The following is a 22,229-nucleotide window of genomic DNA, read 5'->3' on the forward strand; positions in this document are numbered from 1 at the left end:
CACACACACACACACACACACACACTTGCCACAAACTTAAAATCAGAAATCAGAGAGACTGACATCCCTTACTTTATAATTTCTGGTCATTATGCTGCAGAGAGCCATTGGGTAGTAGCCAAATGTAATTCCATTGATGTTATATATGGGTATGTATATGTACTGTTTGATACTGAGAAATAACTTCCTAGTCAAACCTCTGATTTTTTTTTTCAGTCTTCTTGAGTCCCTCCTAATTCGTTTTTGACTTCTCTAGTCTTAAGCACATTACGACATTGTGAAGACAGTGATCAAGACTGACTTTGTGACTCTGTTCTCTCCCATCATAGAGGCTTGGAAAAACCCAGCTCTACAGACCCAGCGAAGGGCTGCAGGCCATCTGCTGGCAGGATTCTTTCTTGTTTGAGAGGTGACAGTTTTGATCAGTTGACTGTGTAAGGCTCAACACATTGTGCAGAGCAATTAGCTTCACCCAGAGCCCACTAACTTAAGTGCTAATTTCATCGAAGAGAAGCACTTGCCCATAAATACCCAGACATCTGGGAAACCTACCTGGCCACGGTGACAGACTAGACTGTGTTACAGACACTCTCAAGCTGTGTTCTGTGGAGCACTAACCAGACTTATGAATTCTTCATCAAGTTTTGCTCTCTTTACCACAGGGAAATGAATAGATGATAGCAAGAGAGTCCCTGTTTGTTTAATGACTCATGATTCCAGCTACCTGAAACCAACAATAGCTTAAAAATATTGAATAGGAATTTCCAGAAATAAACAAATCCAAAAATCTTAAATTGAACTTAACAGTTGTCCTGTTCCACAATGCTTGTGTTACATAATCCTTAATTGACTTGATAATGGCCCAAACAGTCAAGACTAAATGATACAAAAGAGGAACTAGGCATATTACCTGGAAAGACAGATGAATCCTGGGGCATATAGGAAAATCATTGCAAGCTATATAGCCAAAGTAGTCATTGGAGATGGCTGTATATGTAGCTGGAAATAGCTGTATATGAGGGATTTATATGTATATATAAGGGATTTAACTGCTGCATCTGTTGAATATTTCACAGTCACTATCTCCTTATAAGACAGTGCCATTATCAAAATTACTTAAAAATATGCTACTAGTAGAAAAGAATATATTAATTTAAAAATCATATTCCTCTCCATCCTTACATTTGTCTGCAAAGATAAAAAGATTCACATACCACCCACGTCTCTTCATCCTTTAGACAAGCCATGTCTGAATTATAATCTTTCTGTCTGTGACCCTAACCTTCATTCGTAGCTGGTCTATTTCAGACATAGCACTTCTAAGCCATCATTCCAAAACACAGATTATTAAGGCAATTGCTTATTGTTTTATCTAAGATTACAATAGATGTTACAAGATATGTTTTTAAGTTCTAAGATTTATGAGGGTGCAGAAAAATATTGGTTTAATTAACTCACTTCTATAAGCACCCAGAGTTTAAAATGACTACATTGAATCAGGCAAAAACACTTTCCCAAGTAGATTTTGGTTGATAAAAAGGGACCAAGAGATTATGCAGTAGAATACAAAACCCAGTTCAGGAACTGTGGGGCTCACATGCCAGAGATTACATCACCTACAAAACCTAAATCTTAATGCCTAGAACTTAGTATGAATCTCCCAGGCACCACCAATGTACAAAAGGTTGTCCACGTTCATGGACAGGCTACATACTATGTTCAGACTCTGTGAAAACCCTATAAGGGGACCCTATAGCCAAGGATCTGTGGCTGAAAAAAAAAAAAACAAAAAACAAAATATTGATTTTGTGGAAAAATATGTATGTCTCCCTACCTTAAGTAGGAATGGGCATAACACCTCTGCATTCATTCATAGGCGAGCACTTCTGAGACACCCCCCTCCCCTTCATGGAAATCCAAGGATGTTCAAGTCCCTTCCATAAAATAGCAAGGCTTTTGCATGTACCTAACCCATAGACTTTAATGTACTTTAAACCTTCTCTAGACGACTTATAATACCTAATACAGATGTAGGTGCTATGTAAGTAATTAAGTAGTTTTACTGGCATTACTGAGGGGGTAATGACAAAAGTGAGTTCTGTACCTGCTCAATATAAAAGCATGCACTGTAGTCTAATTACACACTACATCTCAGCATCGGCCTGAATTGGTGGTGGTGGTGTTTTATCTCCCATCCAAGTTTAAATACATGCAATGAAATCTTAAAACCCAGGGTGACTTTGGAAGGACATCAGATAACGAGGGTGTGGCCTCGTGAACAGGATTAGTGGCCTTAGGTAAAAAAAAAATGTCAGAAGTTGATAGCTAGCCTCCTCCACAAGGCAGGGATACCGCAAACACATAATTATCAGTTGTATTTTGCACCATTATGACAATAGGCCTGATTAAATATTGAGAAAAGGGATAGTTTATTTTAGCTCACATTTGCAAAGGTTTTAGTCTTTGGCTCTGTTTATTCTAGTCCTGTAGTGGGAAGAATGTCATGATGTCAAGAGCATATGGAAGAAGCCACTCACCCCATAGCACACAGGAAACAGAATAATAAAATGCAGGTAGGTACCAGGGCATGATGCTGTCTCCAAGGAAGTGACTGAAGACCTGCTTCTTCTGAGTCCGTCCACCTCCGCCTTCCCATCAATTCCTCATAAAGTTGTTATATTATGAATCCATCAGTAGATTCATTCTTGATTAAGTCAAAGACTGAGAGATCTTACACGTCCCTGAAAGCCATAGGCTGGTCCCAAATATATGTTACATTCAACTGTTAATCAGTGAGGAATCAAGTTCTCTTACCAATTGGCCAGCCTGTGATCTGTGAGAAAGAAATGTCTGTTATTGGAACCATCTAGTGACAAGGTCACAAGGAAGCCAAGTGTATTAGTTGTTGGGTTTTTTTTTTTTCTTATGTGTGGGCAGCATTACACTGGTATAGCATTTGACTTGGTGTCATTCCTGTTCTTAGCAATAAAATATATAAAACATTGTCCTCTGGTCATTGGGGGTTGTGGCAAAAGTTGTATATGGTATCATGTCCTGATTGGCCTAAGGAGTAATTTTTCAGAGGCCTGCTTTCATGTCAAAGGTTTCCCAGTCTCTGTGAACTGCCATCCTTAACAAATATTCAAAGCACTTAGCTCCAGCCTAATGATCAATGAGCACTCAATGAAATGTCCTGGATTGATAGATCTAGAATATACATTGTGTGCCATGTGGGCATCAGAGTTGTAACATCTTTTCCTTTTTACAAAATCACAATTCCTTCTTTTATTTGGATGATAACAATATAATACAGGCACTAATTCTGACCTTTCTAGCCCCAAACAACTGTTCAAAGGGGCTTTATAGTTACTAATGTTAAAGGACTTTAGATACCTCCCAGTGATCAGTGTATTTACAGGTTGGTGCTCTCCTTGGTACTAACTAGTGTCAGAGAAGTGAACCATCAAAAAGCAGAGCCTGATGGGAAGTCTTGGGTCATTGACCTTAAAGGTGATACTGGAAGTCTAGCCTCTGCCCATTGTTCTTTTCCACTCCCAGGGTGCCAGGATGGAAGCAGCTCCCTTCACCTCACAGTCCACCAGAGCGTGTAACCTCAATACAGGTCCAAAAGCAGCAGGACCAGTGAACCATGAGCTGTAACCTCTGAAACCATGAGCCCAAGTTAAAATGTCTACTTTTTAAAAGCTAGATTGTCTCACGCATTTTGTTACAGTAATGGAATGTTAACATACCCCACAAGGTTATAGCTCAGCCTAAAGGATTGAGCTATGTGCCTTGGTTTCTTCTTCTTCCATTAAACTGGGATAAGGATACAGGGTTGAATGGAATCTTGGAAGAGTTAACAGATTGTTAATACTGTGAATCTTACTCCAATGTTTAAAATGTTTATTAAGTTATATCTAGTATTAACATCTATAGTGCCAGAACAAGAGACACTGAGGCAGGAGGATTGCAAAGTTAAGAGTAACCTGGTCTGTGAACAGTCTGCCTTAAAGAAAACCAGAACAGAAGAAAAGATTTTTTTTTTTTTAAACTAAATCCAGGACGGTGGATACAGGTAAAGCAGAGTAGTGGAAAGATGGGGGCGGGGGAAGGAGGGGAATTAAAAAAAAAAAAGAGGGAAGGGAAAGATGAGAAAGAAAAGAGTGAGAGGAGAAAGGAAAGAAGGAGAAAGAAGAGAGGGAGAGAGATGTGGAAAAGAAAGCAAGCGGGAAGAAGAGGAGAAAGAAAAGACCAAGGGGACCTTCCTTGGCCTCTCAGGTCCAGGACTCAACTATGCCCAAGATTAGTGGATTCTGGATAGATGGCTTGACTGACTGGAAAATGATTAACTTTCCCTTTAATAATCAACATATTTTACCCAAGGGTGGTTTCAAAACATCTTACCTCTGTGTAAGGCTGATCATTTTTCTAATAACTACCTGTGTGCCTTTTTTTCAATCACACCTAGAGAAGACACAAGCTTCTAAGATAATAGGAATGGCTCGATTCTCCTCTCATTAATATAATGATTCTATAACACGGTGACAGATAAAAGAACATTCTCTTATTCCACTCAAGGCTGGTTTTACATAAAAATGGACCATAACTCAGAGTCTGTAATGTCTATGGAAAGGTTAGACTCGTTACCATCCAAATAGGCTGAGCTAATAAAAATTATATTTGTTACAATCCAAATAGATTAACCGGCCTTAAGGGCTTAACAATGTATTACACTTTTCAATTTTCTTATAATTAAATTAACATAAAATCGTCCTCACAAATAAATGACTGTTTCAGAAAGAGTTAAGCTCTGCTTAGCAAAAAAACAGCCGCTCTGTTTACATGGCTATCTTCTCAGGGGGACCTGCCCAGTGGAAAGATGCTCTCTATCTGTAGAGAGGACCCCTCTCCCTAAAAATTAGCATGCTTCTCCTGACCTTCAAGCTGGTATGATCGGCCCTGGCTCCTGACACAAGCACCTAGCAATCTGGATGAAATGCAAGCCCACTCTCTTCCCTACTCTCCTCTGGCATTCCTGGCCACCGTAAAGTAGGAGGAGCCTCAACTGACAGATCTGTAAAATAGGAAGCTAATGTAGGAAAAACAGCGCTGGAGCACATCCTGATACCAATGCTGCCCCTGCCACAACTCATTCTTCCTTGTTTCTCCTGGACCCCAAGCTCTGGGTATTTATTCACCTTCCAGCTATAGATTCTAGTGGAGTATTGCTTGTTTATTGGAATGCATTAGTCATAACTTCAATGCCCCTCACCGTCTCCTTCTGGCTGTCTCTGATGGGATCACAATGATGGCTTGGGGCTTAGCTGAAATCTCACACAAAAGAGCAGATGCCCTGGAAGCAGGTGAATCCCTTAAATGTTACCATCCTCATGAAGTCAATTAATTTACCATCACCTTTTTCCCCCCTTCTGGACATGTGCTAAAAGAATGAAAAAAAGAAGAAATAGTGTACATAGCCACTTCATTTTAAGATAATCCGAAGCTTAGGTTTTCTAGTTCTAAAAGTGAAGGGAGAACATTCATAGAGCGGGAGCTAAGGGGAAAGCTCCAATGCCTGGTAAAGGGCTGGTGTGCTGATAGATAACGATGTTTTAAGGTTTGTTTCATTTTAAATTGTGTTTGTGGAGGTAGGGTGTATGAGTGCAGCTGCAATGCCTGTGGAGGTCAGGGACATGAGATCCCCTTTGAGTAAAGTTACAGGCAGTCTTGGCTAATTGATGTGGGTCCTGGGAACCAAATTTGGGTCCTCTGGAAGAGCATCAAATACCCCTAAACGCTACCCCACCTTTCTAGTCCCCATGACACACTCTTAACTCCTCACCTTATTCTCCCTATCCCCAAGGATCAGGGGAAACTGCCCAGTTTCTGGTGGGGAAATAAATATCATAGAGCTGATGTGAGTCAGAGCAAGCTGTGCAGACTCAAAAAAAAAATCAAGAGAAGCCCAGAGGTAAGTGGGACCATCAGTACATATTGGGGGAAAATCCTGGGCTGAAACATTGAATGCCGCAGCAAGAGATCCATTCATGGCCACACCTGTAGGCAAAAGGTTCATAGTTAGTTGATATATCAATGTGAACTTGTCTGTGTGTCAGGAGACATTGACCTTGAGTGCCATCTTTGAACAGGATGTCTCAACGGCTTTGAGAGTAATACATCTCCTACTACGTGCTCATAGTGATAGACTGTAAACACACAGTAGGCAATATAAACAGCCCCTCCTATATCACTATGATTGTTTTCCTGAAAATAAATAATCTTAGACTGTGTCTTGGTCATGCTGGAGCTCGCCGTCATCTCTACTGGCTTATAAGGTCTTGCAAACACTGCCTTTACCCACCTTCGGAGCAGTTTAGCCCCCGTTAGTTCCTCCACAAAAGGATAAGTGAGAAAAATAGCCAGGTTCAAATCAGTCCATTTGTTACATGACAGTTGCTTCTATTGAAGCTTGGATAGGAGATGTCAAAAGCGATGGTGCAATAAGGTCTTTCAGCTACCTGTGGGGCTCGTTTATGATGGCGCTTCTGCCTATCCTCACCCCTCCCCAGCATCAGGAGGAGCAGGACACTGCCCTACACTTAAGATGAAGGTACTTTAATTCAAAAAGCACACAGGACACAAGCAAATGAAGAACACCACGGTTTGTGTATTTCCCTCCTCTCTTTCTCTCTGTCTCTGTCTGTCTCTGTCTGTCTCTGTCTCTGTCTCTCTCTCTCTCTCTCTCTCTGATAGTGTGTGTGTGTGTATGTGCTGTCTGTCTAGTGTCCTACTGAGTTTAATGTGAATTGATTGCATAAGCATGGGTGGAGTAATTTCCTGAAGCTTTGGCAACTTTCTGGTGGCTAGGCCTCAAAGTATAATAATAATGATAGTAATAGTAATAGTAATAGTAATAGTAATAGTAATAGTAATAGTAATAGTAATAAATAGTAATGTAATAATAATAAAAGTGGACCCCCTTCCTCCAGTAACCATTAACTGCCAATAGCCCTACACGGAGGAGTGGGACCTCATGGTCACACTTTGTGATGCTCTGCTCTGGTTTTCAAAGAGAGCTAGTGTTTACTGCTATCAAGAGGAACATTAAGAAATATCAGGAAATATTTAATTATTTTTCATTATGCTTGACCATGGACACTAGGATTTTCCCAAAACGCCCAAGGAACTATACATAAGATCAAATGGAATGAAGAGTAAGTCTGTGTAGCTAGAGAGCTGCAGTGGCAGAAGCTCTATGAGGCAGGTGAAGAGCCTGTCACCCTCACCCAGTCAGGAGAGGACTCAATGTAGACAGTCCGGTTAACCAATCAGGCAGCTGGGAGGGCGGGACATTGCAAAGGAAAGGAGGGAGACAAGGAGGAGGAGCAAGAGATTTGAGCTTTTGTTCTAATTGAAACCAACCCCTCCCCGCCCCCAACAAACACCTTTAACAAAATGTGTGCCCACTGCACAGCAAGGCAAGAGACTGGGCTAGCCCAAGAAGGAGTGCAGCCGCAGGGTGTGCTCAGGCTCACGGATTAAGCTGTGCTCCGCCGCCAGCCTCACTCTGAGCCCTGAGTTAGTCTTCAGATGCTCTGAGATCAGCCACTGCATTGTGCTGAGCTTGACCCTGGATAAATCTACACATATGTGCATTATATATAATGTGTGCATCACAGAGCACACAACCCTACACACACACACACACTTCACAGGGCACACACACACAGTCCTCCCCACACCTCATATGGCACATACAAAAATACCACATACTCAACATATGATACACCCAACCCCACATTTACAACTCACACAGAGAGAGAGAGAGAAAGAGAGAGAGAGAGAGAGAGAGAGAGAGAGAGAGAGAGAGAGAGAGAATACACAAATGTATACATGCCCCTCATATAGCACACACATAAACCCACACAAACCTGCCCACATGGAACACACACACACACAAAACCATACATCTCACATGAAGCACACAAACTCTTCACAGGATACACACACACACATATGAACACATACACACCTCACATGATAAATGCACATATTCATCACATGATACACATACCTGATATATCACACGTACAGTTTTCCACATCTAAATGACACACACTCATACCCCCCCCCACATACAACCTCTTTCCTATACTTTAACTTACTCACAAAATACAACCTTTCATACCTTTCTTACATGGTACACACAAACCCAGCATACACATTCCACACAAGCACACACACCACACACACATATACACACACATAAACCCAGCACAACCACACACATTCCACACATGCATACATACACACAAATCCAGCACAAGCACACACATTTCACATATGCACATGCGTGCAAACACACACACACACACACACACACACACACACCTCTAACATAGCTCACGCACACAAAAACCCATATACCTCTCAACGTACACACAACCCCACACACCCCTCAGAGGACACATATATGACTATGCTGGCTGGTGTATTTCAAAGAATCTGGCAGAGAAGGGCCACAGCACAGAGCCAGATAGGCCAGTCATCCTGACTTGATCAATATATCACGTGTTTAAATGCCGTATTGTGAGTCATAAAGTGTGTCAATTTGAAACCTAAAAAGGTGTAAACATTACTAGGAAATACAAGCCTGGGAAGGACAGAAAAAGACTGAAGAGGGTTACTAGTTATAGTCCCCAAGGAAAGCAGAAGCAGTTCTTCATACCTGTGCCCTTAGCACACTGGTTCGTGGGGACTGAGTAGACCCAGGACAGTCCCTTGGAGCTGCTTCACAGCCAATTTACCAGTGCCCTCTCCAGGCACTGTTCAACCCTGGCCTTGTGCGCTTTCCTGTGTGGTCCTCTCACCCAGACAGGGCTGCCCCACAAGTGCCTGACCTGGAGTATGTCAGTACAGCCCACTGTTCAAAAGCTAAAAGGTTCAGGTTTCATTGGCGCTTGCGTTTTTTTACTGATCTCTCGGTTTGGAGCTTATTACAACTTATGCACTAACCCACAGTTCTGGACACCAAGCTCCGTGGGGAACTGGGCGCTAAAGACTTAGTGTCCGCAGAGCCAATGTCCACCCTGTCCTGTTTCAAATGCACAGTGTTCCTCTGGGGACATTCCCAAACCCACTCAAAACCTGCAAACGGGCCACATGCAGAGCAAAAGGCATCTCAGGCGCCGTGGGAAGGAATCCTAGACCGACATGTTAAGAAAAGCTCAGAACCTTCTATTTCAGATCCAAAGCAAGATGAAATTCCTCCCCCACGCACCTGTGACATTTGTTCTGTGAAGACTTGGTAAAAATCGATTGTCAGAGTTAAAAAGGACCCTTGAGACGCTCTAGCTGGGGATTATTAAGTGGGGGTGCACATCAAAATCACCTGAGGAGGTTTTTCAACATGGACAAGAGACTCTGATTCACAAATTCAAGTTGAATTATAAAGGCATTAAAAAGCTGCCAGTCGGTGGTGCTGCGTTTTGCATTTGCTATTTGAGGAGGGTGGGGGGTGATTTTTTTTTTTTAATTTTTCAAAGTAAAAGAGTATCAATCACTTATGCGGGACTGTTGGCCCTTGCACTTTGGCCTTGGCACATGAACTGCTCTGCACCCTCATGATGTTCGATTAAGCCAAGGACCTAGAAAGTGTAGGGTGGTGGGTGATCACAGGAACGCAGGGGAGCCCTGGAGCTGGCGTCTTTGATCCCCTCCCTCTCTTTTCATTCTGCCCTGGACACTTCCTCTCCTGCTGCTTCAAGTGTGCATTCATGTCCTGGACTGCTTCATCTGCCTTTCTCATCTAGGACATCTCTCCTCTTCTCCACTCTCTTTGGTCCCGCTTCCCTCTCACCTTCCCATTCCCCTACTCAAATATTCCTGCAAAAATAAAATAAAATAAAATAAAATAAAATAAAATAAAAATGACTTCAACAGATGTACAACACTTGGTGTTTTGTGACATGAAACAAGGCTCCAATCCAGGAAGCACACAAAGGCAGATTCTGGGGGCCTCCATTTCATGAACAAGGATAGCACGGGGATTCTCAAACTTCTGCCAGAGAGACTGGGGTGGGGAGCGGGGGCGGGGGAGACGGGAGAGGAGGAGGGGAGAAAGAGAAAGAGGGGAAGAGGTACAAGGAGGGGGGAGATGAAAAGAGAGAGGGAGAGAGAATGAATTGGGGGGGGGAGGGTGCACTACTTCTAAAAATGTAGAATTCCAGGCCTCTGATTGACAGAACTGCTACAAGACTGCATCCGGTTTCTTACAGACACAGAGAACAAAGTGATGAGCACGCGGTGTTCCATAGAACGCTCCAGTGAGGAAGACCAACGTACCCATGAAATGAAGTCTGAGTTCACATCCCTCCTTCTGATCCAGTAGGTCACACTCAGCTACCAGCTCCATTTCCTGTCTCTTGTCTTTGGCTAAATCAGGGTCACCATCATGACCACCTTTTGAGATGAGGACACTAGATCATACAAGGAGACCTGTCTACAACCAGGCAGATACAGAACTATGGAGTCCACGCGCGTTCTCAAAAGCCAAATCACGGCTTCTGATGAGCATGGTTTTAAAAGAAAATAAAACTCGGTGGAAATGAGTTTTTGCCTTCCCACCAACATTTCCTGTGGAATGCTGCACTAGGAGATTTGGGGAACTTTAACAAACAATTCTAATCCAAAACACTATAGCACCTGAAATGTGGTAAAATCTGAACGTTATTGAAAGACCTGATACAATGTTACATGGACAAAACTATCAAAAGTAATAGCAATTACCATTAGGCTGTATGTATAAATATCATATTTAAATTTGGCGCATACCTACCAAATATTTCATTATGCAAATGCAAATCGTTGAACAGTCAAAAAATCATCCCACCAAATGCAAACCGAAAACACTTCCAGAAGTTTCCAGGGAAAGTACCCAAGGTAGAAATTCCTTGAAGCCTCTCCCACCTTTGACATCGCTCTAATGCAATGTTGGCATTAGTCATCCCTGTTAAAGAGGATGCATTTGAACTTTGCTTTTCAGACTTGTTTTATGTAAGAACAAGAGGAGCTCACCTGTTAGCGTGCTATCAGAAATGGTGAGAGCCAGATTCAGGGAAAGACTTTTATACACACGAAAAGCATCAGGCCATGGCTCCCAATGTTCTCCTCTGCGCTCCTCATGTGAATACATTAGGTATGTGTACATACATACATAAGTGTGCATTCACAATACACATGCACAAATGCACGCACACACACAGTTTACTCTGTACTCTCTGGGCAGGAAAGGTTTCCTTATTTCCCTGAGCCCCAGTTCTCCTTCCAAAGCATATTGGGCACTGGATCCTCAGTGCAGTATGAGCAAGCCCTAAATGTGGTTTCCTAGGGGAAAGTTTTAGAAAGTCCATAAAATATGGATACAATACTAGATATATAAGGTTGGTGTTAGTTGAAAAGTGACATGTTCTTGGACAGATCACACCAAGCCAGCACAGTTCTCATAGGAGGGACAAGAGGGGAAGAGAGAGAGAGAGCTATGGGTCAGTCTGTGTCTTTTATCGGGGCCATGACGTAGGTAACACAGGTGATGACAGGAAGATGATGCTGGTGAGACAGGGGGAGGGGGAACTGTTGCCATGGCAACAGACGAGCCTTGGGATAACTTCATCACTGGATTCAGAAGCTGGCTGAAAACAGCTTCTGGCTGTCTACAGACGGTTCGGATGCTAACCATTGGTTTTAATTGCATCTCCCCACCAGCTACAACAGTTAGTTCCATGTGGTAACTGGATTCCTCCACCAGCTACAACAGTTAGTTCCATGTGGTAACTGGATTCCTCCANCCACCAGCTACAACAGTTAGTTCCATGTGGTAACTGGATTCCTCCACCAGCTACAACAGTTAGTTCCATGTGGTAACTGGATTCCTCCAGTAGGACCGATAGAGAAGATTCCAGCTACCACATGCCTCAGGAGCATTATAGAGACATCTAAGACTTCTGAAATGTGCAAGTTCAATATTCAAATCATGGGGTACTAAGTATTGTGGAGCCCATAGCAACTATGGGGTTATATATAAAAGGAGTAACTGCATACTTATTTTTTTTTCATTTTATTACACCCTTTTAAATCACAGGTCTTTGGGAATTGTTTGGGGATTATTGCAATTTCTGACTTATACCAGATTTTGTCCCCCATCCCTGAATCTTTTAGCAGTTTATTGAAATCTGGGGCATTATTTTATTTACATAGGGTCAACACAGTCAATTATCACTGTACTCAGATCAGCAACACCTTACTCTCCGGTGGGGTGGGTGTGGAGTCTAGAATCCAGTTGATGGCAAGACCCCACTCTCCCTGGGGCCTGAGGCAGAGCCCTATCTGGTTTCTTCAGCTTCCTGTTGTTCCCAAAAAAGGGTAGTGTTTCTTAGCCATCAAGTGTATCGCTCTAGTCTCTATTCCCATCTTCAAATAGCAGGCTCCTGCTTAGCTATGTCTATATTTCCCTATTCTTATAAGAATATTAGCCCTGTTGGGTCAGGGACTACCCTTATCTTAATTTGATTACATCTGCAATGACCTTCCCCGCTTCCAAAGATTGCACCCACAGATTCTGAATGGACCCAGTGCATGTAGCTGCTTGTCCTGAGAGCTGAAAGGGTTACAATTCACATCTGCTGGATTTCAAGGAAGAAAATCAATTCGCTTTCCTAAAACCTTGATGCCAGCGGTGGGGCAGAGGATGGCATTTGGATGGAGGACACTGAGTTCCTATTCCATTATTGCTGTCCATTTTCCCTATATGGAGGCTCCAGGGCTGTTTTTGAACCCACCCCACAAAAGTTTCTCATGTCTTGGAGCTGTGATCCTCAAGGAAGAGGAAGAGAGACGTATTCAGATCTCTGGTTTCTGCTCTCTAGCAACCACCTCAAAACTTGAGAGCTAAAGGTTTCTTAGTTCATGCTGCTATAACAAAATACCACAGGTTGAGAGCTGTATTTTCCCACACTTCAGAAGGTCTTTCTATGCCCAGTCTCTCTTCTCAGCCTAGTATTACGGTTCTGCTCTCTTTGCCTCATTTTTGAGTTTTCTCCCAACAGTCACACAATACTTCCAACATAACAAGGCGTTGGGGACAGTGCCAACCTTAGCAGAAGGATACTTGTAAGTCAGTGCATGATGGGACAATTCTGCAAGGTGAGGAGACTTGATGACGGTCCCTGATCTGGGAAAGGGCTGTGTCCTGCATGCTTCTCTACTCTTCCAGAGCTTGAGTTAACAGTCTTTCACTTTTCACCTCCCCACCTCTCAGAACACAGGCAGTGAGCACGCATTTAAGGATCAAACCAAGAGTTTTTACACTTTTTTAGTTTGTTATACTTACTTAGTTATGGCAGGATTCTTTCCTGTCCAATTACATTAAAATATTAGTACAGCAGGAGGCCTGTGATTGGACAGGGAAAGGGGAGGCAGCGCTAAGAGTTGCAGAGATGGTGGCAGAGGAGAGAGAGAGGAGGAGGAAGCAAGATGGAGGGCAAGAGAGAGGGTGATCCAGATTCAGTGTGGCTTTAAATAACTACAAGTAGATAAGGACATCCTAAAAGAATAGTATAATTGGGCTAATCTAGGTGGGCAGCTTGTATCACAGGTAGATATGATATCTTATAGGGAATAAAATAATCGGAATAACTTGCCTAATCTAGGTGGGAAGCTTGTATCATTATCAATTGGCCCTGAAATTATTGTGTGGGCATCCTGTCAATTGAGAATTTATTGATATATAAATCTGACTGATTTAATTGTAAGCTTCTAGAGTTTTGTTTCTACCGGGTGGCTGAGTGTTGTAGCAGCTGACCAAGGGGTGAACAGTCGTTGCCTGGGGCTGGCATGGCAACAACCTGCTAAGGGAATTCTGGAACTCAAGGGCCAGAGAGTCTGCCAAAATGAGAACAAACCACTGGAGTCAGTGTAGTGCAGGAACTTGCTGTTCTTTTTAATATTTCCCACAACACTTAGTTGCTGCTGTTGCTGCTGCTGCTGGTGGTAGTGATGGTGGTGTTTGTTTGTAAGTGTGTGTGTGTGTGTGTGTGTGTGTGTGTGTGTGTGTGTGTTTCTTGAGACAGAAACACAGAAGAAATGTAGAGTCCTCTACAACCTGAAAATATACATTATAAAGAATAGACATGCATATAAGCACAATTACATTGATATTTAAAAGAAAGATCTTCTTTAGCCTTTAGTATTTATAACATATTAACTCACTAATATATGTAACACTTCAATAGGTAGGCTTCTTTATTAGTATCATTTTACAGATAAAGTAAAACACAGAGATTTGTACTAATTTACTCAAGGTTAATTAATATAGAAACTGAAGCAGTGCCGACCCATACCATGCGCTCTTGAGTTTCAAGCTGCAAATCTGTTAAATACAGACTTTCCTACAGACCAGTCAGATTGAGTCATTTTCTTAACTGAAGTTCCCTCTTCCTGATGACCTCAGGTCATGTGTCAAGTTGACAGAAAATTAAGCAGCCTAGTAGTAGAATCTATGTAGGCTGTTGTTTTGTGCTGTATTCGATCACAGTCCTGTCTAGTTTGCATGTGTGTCTCTGTGTAGCCCAGGAATCACATGTATAACAGATATGCTATTCACATTTATTTATTACATGCATATGAATACTTTCAGCAATGTTTGTGTGTACATCTTTTGGTAAGCACATTTTTTGCCCCCAGCTGCTGAAGTCTGAACTATGAACTTGGGATACACACACACACACACACACACACACACACACACACACANAGAGAGAGAGAGAGAGAGAGAGAGAGAGAGAGAGAGAGAGAGATGACTAGGTGTCTCCACAGGTAATTTTACTTGCTTACAAGTCTGATAGCCTAAGAGTGATCCCCCAGGACCCACAGGATAGACGAGAGAACAAACTCCCCAGAGTTGTCCTCTGGCCTCCTCGTGTGTGTGCGCACACACACACACACACACACACTCAAGAACACACACCACCAGCACCATTACCACCAGCAGCAACAGCAGGTGCAGCAGCAACAATAAATAAATAAATAAATAAATAAATAAATAAATAAATAAATAAAATTCTTAAAATGAAAATTTTCAGAAGAAAAACAGCAACAAAGGCTGCTAAAGAGACTAACAGACTCCAGTCATGTTCTGGCTCTGGAAACACACTTCACGTTTGTTCAGTCCCATCAAAACACGTGGGACACTATCTTTGTGAGAGGAATTCACTTAATGATTGACACTTAATGTTCAGGTCAAACATCAATTGAGTGTCCACTCAGGCACTAAATCGGACCTAAGATCCTGGGGCTGGGGATTCAAACTCCTGTCCCTTTCCAGTATTGCAATGACCCTGGGTTCTTCTCAGGAAATCTGTGCCGAGGTGAGCTCCCTCAAAGCATGTGAGCCCCAACTGACCACTGTGATCACGGGCTTTGATTCCAGTGGTTGGAAAGAAGAGTGGGGCTTAGATATTCACATCTTCCAAAGTTAGTGCTGGGATCTAAAAGATGGCATGGTCCCCGGAAAGCCTCTCACTCAGCCTCAGAAGTCAACTCTTTCGCTGCTGGTCCCTTTTCCTAGGGCAACCCTTGGGTGTAGGATTCCTCTTCCCCACACAGACCTTAGAAACTAGAATGTGTCTTCCCAAAACAAAACAATAGAAACACCACACTAACCCTCATTTCTGCCTCCTGGTTGCTGTGTGGATGCACTCCCGCTCAGGAGTCACCAGGTGTTCTGCCCTGAACTCGGTGAAGGGTACAGAAAGGAGCCAAAGAGAATCTAAGCGGCACGTTTCCACAGGGCATCCCATGATCCCTCAGATGATGCACTGAAGGGGTTTCAGTCTGGGGCTACGGGGTCTAAGGACTCTCAGGTCACATGAAGACTAGGATCAGACGCGCTGTGGTTTCACATGTCAGTCTGTCTCTTTATGTAGAGACATCACCACATTTTCTCCAACACCATGGACAAAACAAAACAAAAACCAGCATAAACCAACAAAGCAAAACCAAACCCAAATAAAACAGGGGATGAGCTAAAGTCTACTCAGAAGAATGTGCCCAGAAGGGTGTGATGTGAGAATATGTCTAAAAGAAATAGTTAGAGCATTCCCTCACTTACACCTTATGTTCAGTTTTGAACACTCCATGGAAATGGCGAACATCAGTTGAATCACAACACCATTTCCCAAAATCTATATCTTATTTAGGAAAGGAGTGTTATATGAATACTGGAAACAAAAGTCAGTGCACCCCCACAGAATTTAAAAGGTCCCGAAGTGAACTGTTAAAGAGACCTCTGCAGAGCCGGCGCATAGGTTCAAAGCTCTGCTGTTCTTACAGAGGACTGGCGTTCAAACCCCAGCACCCACATGGCAACTCACAACCATTTCCCTCCAATCCCAGGGGCTCTGACACTGTCTTCTGGCTCCCAGTGTCTCTAGGTATACGCACAGTACACGTGCCACATAAACACTCATACACCTAACACGCTGGGGGGGGGGAAGTGTAGACTCCTGATCTCCATTTTTTTTCTGACTTGGGAATTTTTAGTTTTGTTGGAGACTCAGTTGTGTCGCCTGATTTTGTTTTTTTCCTGGAAACTGTCTTATGAGAGGATGTTTTGCTGAAGCAGACACTTGAGCGGGCATGTGACATTCGGAAAGAGTGTAAGTACAATCCAACAGAAGTGGACAGCACTCCTGCATTGCTTTGCTTTGCTTTGCTTTTTTTTTTTTTTTTTTTTTTTTTTTTTTTTCCGCTCATCACTTGTCATGACTTTATAGCAACATACCAGAGAACTCCTGGTGGTGTTCCTGCTGCAGTTCCTGCAGACTCGTACAGATCTGTGGATCCTCGGGGCTTCTTCTGGATTGAGCCATTGCTCTTGATTTGTGTTTGCTGTTTTGTTGGTGGACTGGACTGCTGACAGTGAAAATTGGAATCTCCCCAAAGAACTATCCACCACCCCAGTTCCTATTAACCTTTCCTTCCCCTGCCTCTGGTGGGTGGTGGGCTAGAAGGGAGGTTGAAGCACCGAAGAATCATAATTAAAGTAGGTTTTGAAAAAACTAAGTCTGCATCTTTTCCTCAAAGCCTGTTCATTTCCTTGACCACCTCATTCTAAGGAAGACAAGAGTCGTCTCCTAAAAAGTCATTATGAGAGATTATTTTAAATATACTGCGCAATACAAAACAGGATTTGGACTTGGCATTGGAATGCACTTGACCAGAGTGGTGTCTTCTAAAGCTATTCAAATATGAATTCACTCCCAGAGGACCGTGATGTGGTAGATCATTCCAGGAGTCTGTTCTGCATCAGGGGGTGTGTAATAGTTTGTATATGCTTGGACCAGGAAGCAGCGCTATTAGAAGGTCTGGTCTTCTTGGAGTAGGTATGTCACTGTGGGAATGGGCTTTAAGACCCTCACCCTAGCTGCCTGGAAGCCAGTGTTCTGGAGGCCTTTATATGAAGTTGTAGAACTCTCAGGTCTTCCTGCACCGTGCCTGCCTGGATGCTCCCATGTTCCTTTCTTGATGAAAATGGACTGAACCTCTGAAGCTGTAAGTCAGCCCCAATTAAATGTTGTCCTTATAAGAGTTACCTTGGTCATGGTGTCTGTTCAGAGCAGTATAACCCTAAGACAGAGGAACTGACTGGCATGTAGATATTGCAGACACAGCATCTGTTTCCAGTTCATGGGGACTGGAATCCAGTGATTCTCAAACTTGAGCAGGCAGCCAAAATACCAGTAGCATTTGTGGAAACAAGCTGCTGAGTTCACCACAGAGAAGATTCAGTGTGCTGAATGGAGAGGAGAGCACACTGCCAAAGGGTAGCCATGTATTTCTGCTGCTGCTGCTGCTGCTGCTGCTGCTGCTGATGATGATGATGATGATGATGATTGATTGATTGATTGATTGATTGATACCAATGACAATGCTACAAGCTGAACACACTCTGAGAACTATTTTTCTAGTCCCACTGTGTGCAATGAAGACCCTTGAAACTTCTTGCCAGCTAAGGAACAGTATCAGAAATACCATCTTCTGCTGCCCTTCAGCTTGTATGTCCGGGATCAAATGGATCCAGTGATCTCCAAGTGAACAAAAGACGAGACCTGTGCGGGCCATTAACAATGCTGTCCGTGCTTGGCTAAAATGTACAGAACTCTCGCCTCAGCCAAGGTTTGCAATCTTAGACTTTGCAGAAAACAAAGGGGAAAGAGAGATTTGTGAGAAGGAAACACAAATGAATGTATTGGGCCTCATCTTCTTTCTCAATAAACAGCTGAGATCTTAAGTTGCCAGTTGGCAAATAAGAGGACTGGGGTGCATATCTCACCAATATTCCATAACCTGTGCAGAAGATAATAATTTTACAGAATAAATGTGAAACCCAAGGAGCATGGAGGGGGGTCAGTGGAGACAAAGCAACAAAGACATTCTCCTTTTTTAAAATCGTGAAGCCTGCTTTTAAATTTTTACTCATTTGTTAAATAATTCATTAAGTTAAGTGTGTATGTGTATATGTGTGTGTGTCTGTCTGTGTCTGTATCTGTCTGTTTGTGTGTGTGTATGAGTGATTCTGTCCTCCTGAGGATTAAACACAGACAGGCCCACAGGCTTTCCTGGCAAGCATTTTTACCTGCTAAGTCTCTGGCTGGTCCCTATTTATTTGGTAGCTTTTGAGACAAAATCTGGCACTGCACTTCAGGATGGTCTTGAACTCCTAGACTTCCCGCCTCGGCCTGTAAAATCCCAGAATATTTAAAGGCATGTGTCACCACACTCTGCCTGGAGAACGTTGGGATTTGGATTTGTAGTCTTTCTGTCATTTTGATTTTTGATTTTGTCTTTTGTCTAGGGGCATAGCCTAGGGCCTCAAGCATGGCCAGTAAGCACTCTCTGACCTGTCCAAGTTATAGCTTGTGTCAAAGCTTACTTTATTTTGTTGGGATTCTTTGTTTGTGAGATTAGATCTCACTATGTAGCTCTGGCTGACTTAGAATTCACCTTGGCCTCAAACAGAGATCTTCTTGCCTCCTGAGTGTTTGCTCATATCTGGCGCATGTATGTGTGCACGCACATGTGTGTGTGTGTGTGTGTGTGTGTGTGTGTGTAATTTATTGACTTTCAAAATGTGTTATGTGATATATTTTGAACACATTCTTTCTACTCTTCCACTCCATCCATATTTTCCTACCCACCCAATATCATGTTCCTTCTCTCCCTCAACTGTCCCCCCTCCCAAAATCAAAACACAGCTAAACAAAAAGAAAACAACAAACAAACAAAAAAGCATATAAAATCATGGAGTCCATTTTGTGTTGGCCACCAACACCTGAGCATGGGGCCTGCCCTGGCATATAGTTAGTATACCGATGTCCAAAGAAAGCTGATTATCCCTCTTCCCGCACAGATCAATTGCAAATAACTTCATGGTTAGGCTAGGCTTGGTGCCCACTTCCCCTTCTTGGTGCTTGGATGCTGTCTGGCTTGACCTTGGGAAGTTCTCTGCACGCCGCCACAGTCCCTGACTTCATATGTGCATCTCCCCATTATATCTAGAAGAAAAACTTCCTTCCCATCATGTATTGCCTCTTCCCATCTCCTTTTTCACGGGGAATCCCTGAGACTTGAGGGAGGGTATCCTTTTTAGGGCTGAGTCTACAAGGGGGAATTCATGTCTGATATCATAAGCCTGGTAAAAGCTCATGGCTGGCGATGTCCTATGCCCAGATGGGACCTACTGGACCTACTTTTGTTTTGCTAAACGGTCATGCTGTCAAACTGCCTTCTAGCTCCTTTGTCTATGCTTATTCTCCAAAGAAACGGAGGGCAAACCTCTCGGTGACAAACTACGAAAATGTTCCCCAGCTGACCTGGGGAGTCAGACATTTAACTACATGAGCCTGACTGAGACTCAGTTTCTCTCACTTGTGCAGGGTGATTCACACAGAACAAAGCCTTGGTTCTTCCCAAGAGAATTAAGTCAGCCACTGGAAACTGAGCCTCTATAGGTGGGAGAAGCAGACTGCCTTGAAAGAAGAAGATTTTATTAAAATTCAAAAAAAAAAAAAAAAGAATCAAGCTGGGATGATTTAGAAAGCATTCCACATGTATTGAACAAATACTGCTAAAGACATCTCAACAAACCGTGCATTTAAAAAGTAATAAATAGCTATTGTGCTAACTTTTCAAACTTGTCAGGCTGTCTTCATTTTATTTTCCTGAACAAACTGAATTTCTGTACTGCTCATCCCCAGCCAGTTAATAAATACATCACCCTAAAAAGTGCTGTGGTATTAAATTTACAGCAGATAAAATATGGATGAAGTTGCTGGGCCTCAGGTACGTCAAGTGTGATTTAATATCTCACACACTTCTTATGAAGACTAAAAGATTACCCGGGCTGCCTCCACTGCCAGAGAGCGACCTCTGCCCCCGAGTAACAGCCACTCAGCAAATAGCACCAAATGAAGACAGAGAATAACATATAGATTTGCCATAAGAAAAAATTGATCGCAATCCATATATCAAGTCTGCTGATCAGAGCCCTGGAGAAACGGCTCTCCGTTATTCATATGCAATGACAGCGTGCTAGGCAGATCCTTTTTAAAGGTGCTTAGACTGTTTTGTTAATTCTTTACCTTATTACTATTACCATTATTTGTCCTTTTTTTTTTTTCACCTCCATTGCTGTGGATGGAGCCCAGAACCTTGCACATGTTTTGTGAGAACCCCCCCCCCCCACACACACACACAGCTACACAGCCACACAGTCAGCTCCCACTGTGTGCCCATTTTATCATTGTAAGAAATTCCTTTGGGGAAAAGATTCTTTGACTTCATGTCTTAGTGGCCATCTCTCCTGGCTGTAGAAGCATACTCTCCTAGAACATCTCAGAGACCTGCAAAAGCTTATAGATGAAGACATTCCCTGGGGGAAATTTCTCCACCATCTGACTATGTGTGTGTGTGTGTGTGTGTGTGTGTGTGTGTGTGTGTGTGTGTGTATGTATACATACATTTTATATATGTATATATATGCATATATATATATATATACATATATAAAATGTCTTCTAAAAAAGTCTCTAAGGAAAGCATTTATTGGTACAGAAAAATAAATTCTTCTGATCAATATTTTTCTATTCAAAATAGCTGGTGACCAAGAGAGCTCTCTGCACTTCAAAGGTAGGACAGGGGTAGGTTTTAAAACAAGAGAGAAAAAAAAAAAAAAAACGGAGCCAATTGCCACTGAGCTGTTTATATTTCAAATATGTAACCGTAGAGCTGGTAAGCACCCTGTATCAATCCTCAAAGTGCAGGCTGCTGAGCCCCTCCTCTAAAGACAGCCCTGCAGGAGAAGTGACCTGGGTGTCCCAGGGGCTCCTCCTGCGGTTCCCAAGCAGCAGAGTGCTTCCACTAATTTTAGAAGGAGGGGCGGAATAAAAAGCTCCCCAGCCTTAGCAAATAAAATCTTCAGTCACCTTCCCCCAGGCACGGTGGCTTCCTGGGCTGGGGTCTGTGGCTTGTGTATTTGTTTTGCATGGGACACTTTTGTGCTCTTTCTTAATTGGTTTTCCTGGGCCAGAGAAGGTTGGGGACAAGGCTGTTTACTTGAGATTTTTCTCAGTGCTGAACAGTAAGGCTTTGACACTAGCAGAGAGGGCTACACAACAGTTCTAATTCTTAAAATCAATGAATTGAGGGCAAATATTCCCACACAGGGAAGAGCCTGGCCTGAGGGGAGTGTTTGAGCAAATCTGCAAAGAGAAGCCTCTAACCACAAGGCTAGACAGCGTTGTTCTGCTCCCCACTGACCAGGAGGGGTTACAAGGCGCTGCTGTCTCTACTGAGTCCTAAGTAAGAGCTGTCCTCATTACAGCTGACCAAGGCAAGGCTGCAAGATTGAATGACTGAGTGTCATGGTAAGCTAGCATGCTGATCTTATCCTCCAGAGGAATATGGAGAGAGCCCTGGAGGTCAGCTAGGGAGGGGGTGGGAGAGGGAGAGGGGGAGACAGATGAGAAAGAGAAGGAGAGAAAGAGGGAAAGGGAGAGAGAGAAGAAGAAGAAGAAGGAGAAGAAGAAGAAGAAGAAGAAGAAGAAGAAGAAGAAGAAGAAGAAGAAGAAGAAGAAGAAGAAGAAGAAGAAGAAGAAGAAGAAGAAGAAGAA

The sequence above is a fragment of the Mus pahari genome, chromosome 5 (genome assembly GCF_900095145.1).
Source record: "Mus pahari chromosome 5, PAHARI_EIJ_v1.1, whole genome shotgun sequence".
Classification (NCBI taxonomy): Eukaryota; Metazoa; Chordata; class Mammalia; order Rodentia; family Muridae; genus Mus; species Mus pahari.